The following is a 5,675-nucleotide window of genomic DNA, read 5'->3' as shown; positions in this document are numbered from 1 at the left end:
GGGGGGGGGGGGGGGGGAAGCAAATAATATACATTGATTATGATGGACATTATGAACCACAGGAATCTACACACCTGAAATCAAAAAAAGAAATTTCAAATGTAATGGGAACACTTTTTAAATTCTGTAATTCTATTATCTAAGCATGTATTTTACATATGTACATGTACACGCGCACATACACACACATCAAACAATAGCTTGTGTTTATACATATGTAATAAAGGATAGATGAAGACTGGAAAAAAGAAAACAAAGGAGGTAGCCACATACAATTCACATAATCATACAAATTGATAAATTCAGAAGAAATGTCTGGATACAAGTCTATTTTAATCTAAACTTTTCTTAGGCTGTTCTTTGTAACAATGCCAGTTCACTTCATTCTACAATCCAGTCACTGATACCCACAAGCAGTATTGATTTCCATTTGGTTAAAATTGGACAAGACTAAACTAAAATAAATGATGCCAGTTTACAAACATACTTTTGGGGCACACTACGAAGATCCAATGCCAGTATATAATTACTGCCTTTTTTAAAAATAATGCTTAGACAGTATCATCATCATCATATGCCTCAGAAAATCAAATTAATAAATCAATACCGAAGCACTGAAATGTGAGATTTCAGCTCAATAGCATGCTAAAGCAAAGAAGTGCACTTCTCATTTGTTCTTCTTAGAGGGTTCAGAATTAACTACTTATGGTTGTGCCTTGGGCCCTGTCCATATAAACAATTATGCACATACTTACCTTTTATAAACACAAGTTTAAATTTCCAGTTTACATTATTTGACTGCAAAATCTGAAGCCTCGTATCCTAATGTCATACAAGACAGTTTTTATCTAAAATCAGATCATTGCCAGCCCTCCTGGTTGCTGCAAAAAGTGTGAAAAGTTACTCAAGGGCACCTAAAAATGTCAAAGGCAGCAAATGAAAAGGAATCTACTATGCAAAACAAGCACAAAAAATCTTTTAAGAGTTTGGGGGAGGCAATAATTTAATATCAATATGATTATTCTCATATCTACGGGTAAGCAAGTGGTAGGTGTCTGCTGTATCAAGACCTCATCAATTATACTCTGAAAACTCCCTAAAGCATGACATAAAATGGGTGTCATACCCAAGATCAATTGTATAGCATTGTCTATACAGGATGACTACCTTATAATTATAACTGCTTTGTATTGGATGGTTTGGATAGGAATGATCCTGCCTGATGCAGAAGGACGGCCTAGATGATTTATGGAGGTCCCGTTCTGCCCTACTCCTCTGATTTTGACTGATGCAAGCAAACATTTCCCAACAACAAAACATTTTTTATAATTATAATTGTGGTTTGCTTGCTTGGAATCCAATTTATTTTGGCTGTTCATAGAAATAAAGGATACAATTCAGAACAACAACAAAAAAATTAATAAAATTCCTGTATATCACCGCACTTCTCCAAAAACTCCAAGGTGACACGTTAATCCAAAAGACTTCTTAATAAAATATTGAAGTAAAGCAATGTTCTACAATTGAGCAACCTGAACTACCACATACCCGTTCAACTCTAATTAAAAGGCACATTAGTAGTATTACAACTCAGGAATGACAAGGATTCACATTTCATCTTACTTAGATAACCTCTCAATGACAAACAACTTCCTTTAAAACATTACTGGTACCAAAGAGAAGAAGCAGCTGTTCATTTAAAATGCCTGTTTTTTGTTTTTAAATCAAGTTGCTAGAGAAAGTACAGTATATTTTAAGGATGTATGTGGTAGCCATGTTGGTCTGAGACAAAAAGAAATACAAAAATCTAAAACTCTTGGTTCCAAAATAGTATCTTTTATTAGACCAACTGGGAAATTGCAAAAAAATATATTTTTTTCTGTGGTTTCTCAGTTAGTCTAATAAAAGATATAATTTTGGAACCAAGAGTTCTAGATTTGTGCAGTGTATTTTAACAACTCCAAGGATTTAACAAGCTGTCAAATATAGGTTTCTTTTTAAAACGGTGCTTTTCTTAAACATGTTTTCAAGTCCCTTCCCTTCGAAAGAAACCTCCCCTCTCATTCCCATACACACATACTCAAAAGCTATTCTATATATTTCACATTATTCTTTCCCAACCTATGATGCTGGTAAATCAACCAAAATGTTTCTAACAAACCTGAGGTTGTTTTAAACAGCAACATTAAATTTCCCTTCAGGTTTTATCAACACATGTTTAAACTTAGAAGAAAAAAAAAAAAAAAAATCAGTAAAGGGAAAATTCCTTACAAATTTCCAAGCTATTATAAACTAAAGAATGGAAAACAAAGCAAAGCAAATAGTTCAAAAGATAGTAAAACATATCTATCTCCATTAAATTGAAAACAAGCATCTGTAAACAGTGAAACCAGCAACCATAATATAAATAATGATGCCAAAATTACTGCTTATTGCCATTATTTTATGCTGGGAAATGTATCAGCTTCCATTATGAGGTTCTCATGTGGCCCAAACCCTTATTACTTAAATAAAATACATTTCCAATACATCTGCTGCCATCAATTTTGTCTCAGTTGATAATGGAAATAGTTTGGAAATCTTAAGGGGCATTTTTTTCACCTCTACATCACTTTTTTGACCTAAACACATGCGTGCGTGCGCACATGTGCACACCCCCTCCAATAATAGACACAAATTTGGCACTTTCATGGAGGTTGAGTAGCTTATGGAATGAAAAGAAACAAGATTACTACTTTCACTGTAGAGATGCCCTGGTTCCAGATGAGGAGTACAGTCTGTGAAGTAGAAAAGCAAGGACTGCTACTGTCTCTGTCCTGTCTGCTCTGTGAAAGATGTACATCAGTAGCTTGTTTTAACAATCAAACATCCATTCACCAGCAAGTGTTTGTTTTTTTTGTCTTAGCGTGTTCTTCAGCATATTAATTAATTAATTGTAATAAGTGTGCTTTCTCTTCTGTAAAAGTTTATAATCCACTAACAGTAAGTGGTGGCATAACAGAGGGGAAGGAATAGGAACAACCGACCCAGGTACAAATTTATGCAGGGTGTTGGGGATGCAAAAAAATGTGGCTGCTGCTGGCAGCTGCGTGCTCATGTTCACCACTTCCGCTCTACCGTCGGCAACCAGCTGCATCCATACACTGCTGAAAATAACTGGTCAGTGTATGCACCAAGGCTAAGTACAGATATTTGGGGGCATTAGGGGAAAGTTAAATAGTTTCAAAATAGCTGCCCAATATCAGGCAAGTCAAGATGGTGGGGGGGCTAGAAGGGGGTTGGAGGTCCAGCAGGCTGGAGGGAATTGGGGATCCATCAGGGGATGAGGAGAGGCATGACCCATGAAGGCTGGGGGACAGGCATGCCCCGGCGGAGGGGGAGGTGCGACACCCAACTGGGGTGCAGGTACAACCTGAGGGTGGGAAGGGGACAGGCACAACCCACAAGGTTTTGCTGTAGTCCAGGAGTGTCTGGCAGGATCAGGGGAGCTCAGAGGGTCCATAGGGGGGAGGGGAAAGATCGAGGGCTACTTTTAGCCTCCTGACCCATCCCCCTTAGTGAACCTACAAACCCATCCCTCCCTCCCCTCCCCCCCACTGGGACTTACTTGCTCAGCTCCAGCAGCAGCTAATGCTGACAAAAACGGCTGCATTTGCAGTCACTTATGGGATGGGGGTTAAGCAGGCTGGCTGGTCTGGGGAAAGGGGCTGGGGGGTGCAAAACATAGCCCCATGCAGGAGGAAGGGGTGGTGAACAGAGCAGCTAAGGTCAGTGGCTTGGTTCTCAGGCCAAGGGCTGTGCAGGGAAAGTATACATAAGTTCCATGCACCCATTTGACCTAAATCCAGTAAATTTGATACTACAAATCCAGGTTCATCTTCAACCAGGTTCTGCGAATTTTAGACTGATTTGTGTGTATGGGACTTCTATATGGTTACAGGTTTAGATGGATTGCCAAACAATCCATCTAAACCTGAGACCACATCTGTAAGTGTAAGGTGGCACCAGGACAAGCTAAGTTTAAATCAGGTGGTCATTTTGAACCCAATTTAACCTCCCCAAATGTCTGGACTCGGCCCTAGGGACCATTGGGCATGGTTTACTAAGTTTCACCAGTATCTTTTAAAAAAGCATTTTGGGGATCAACAGAACCTTCTATTAACTTTTCAGGCACCAGAATTCTGCATTTTTCTAAAGGGTGCAGCTCTATATCTGCCTCACAAAACCTCAAAAAAGGATGCTGTTTGACCAAATGAATCATTTTAACAAAATGTACATTATTCCTAATGTTGTGTGTCATATAGTCAATTATGCCCATACAGACTCTGCCCTTTCTGCAATCTAAAAGAAGAGGTTTGAAATGTCAACATTAAGTCACTGACTATAATATGCATCAATATAGCTTAGAAACTCAAAATAGTGTGCGTTCTCCTGAGCATGAAAAGAGCTTTCATTTTATCAGATGGATTACCAGGTCACACATATGCCATGCAGTAGAATATAGAGATTCAAAACTAATTTAGCTTTGAAAGTAGCATTCTTTTCCTAACATAAGAAATATTTGACAATTTTCATATATTTTAGTTATACGAGGTTTGTACAAACGCACATCTGTTTATATAAACCTGGCTTTGGATTGAGTAACCAAAAAAGGGTATCTTAAACTACAGCAGATCTGAGACATGAATGCTCATGGTCAAGAGAAACTTATCTGAACTTAGCCATATTTCACATTGGCTTTGCATCACAGAGGAAGCATCCTCTCATTGCTGAGGAACTAGAATTGGTCTCAAGACTTGTGCATTCCGTTCCGGGCTTTTTTTTTTTTTTTTTTATTTAAAGGTTTCTGTGCTACCTTAACAAGGTCTCTCTCCATGTACTCTCCATTTTCTATCCATAAGAAGGGACCACAATCCTTTCTTCCCCCTTATATTGTGTCTGGTTAATCTACAATTGTCTACACAGATTGTAAATTCTTCTTTTAATAAGTGTATGTACATACCATGTGACATTTAATTAAAAACTATACATCACCACTAAAGTATACTTTAAATGCATTAAGAATCAAGTAATTTACAAATCTCAAAGAGTAATGGTCTATGGAAAACAGTCATTAACTGGGGATGGTTTAGTGGGGTTTGTCAAGAGTCGGTACTATACCTGCTATTCAACATTTGTATCAATGATTTGTAAGCTACCATTAAAAAAACAACCAAAAAAAGCCTGCCAACAGCATTTGAGAATATTAAAGGCAGCAGAGTGGAAGACACATAACGTGATCTCGATAACTTGACCAGCTAGATTCAATCAAACAGAATGTGCTTTACTACAGGCAAACACAAGAAATTGTACGTCCAGGAACAAGCCATACTACACACTGCAGGACTGTATTCTGGAAAGTAAAAAATCTTAAGGGGATTAGTGGATCATAGCTCACAATCAACTCAACATAAAGTTCCCAGGGTGACATAGTTGGAATTTATTTCTTGGAAATATAAGGAAAATTATACATGGGGAAAAGTGGATAAAACTAAAGGGAAAAGTGGATAAAAACAGGAAAACGATTTACCTCTTACAGACACAACAGCTGGCGTAGCCAGAACAGCAGATCATAGAATGGCATTTTTTTTTTTCAACTGAGCTCTGTGCTGCCATGGCTACACTGCTAGCACTAT

General features: G+C 38.0%; 1 protein-coding gene across 1 annotated transcript in view; it reads right to left on the bottom strand.

Annotated features, from left to right (window-relative positions):
- The window catches only part of CDK14 (cyclin dependent kinase 14), an 869,337-nt gene that overhangs the window by 703,184 nt on the left and 160,478 nt on the right, over positions 1-5,675 (bottom strand). The window lies entirely within an intron of this gene.

This window comes from Gavialis gangeticus, unplaced genomic scaffold (assembly GCF_001723915.1).
Source record: "Gavialis gangeticus isolate Ggan-Ray unplaced genomic scaffold, GavGan_comp1, whole genome shotgun sequence".
Taxonomy (NCBI): Eukaryota; Metazoa; Chordata; order Crocodylia; family Gavialidae; genus Gavialis; species Gavialis gangeticus.
Note: the sequence above shows the minus strand (reverse complement) of the source record. Positions and strands in the feature narration are given on the sequence as shown.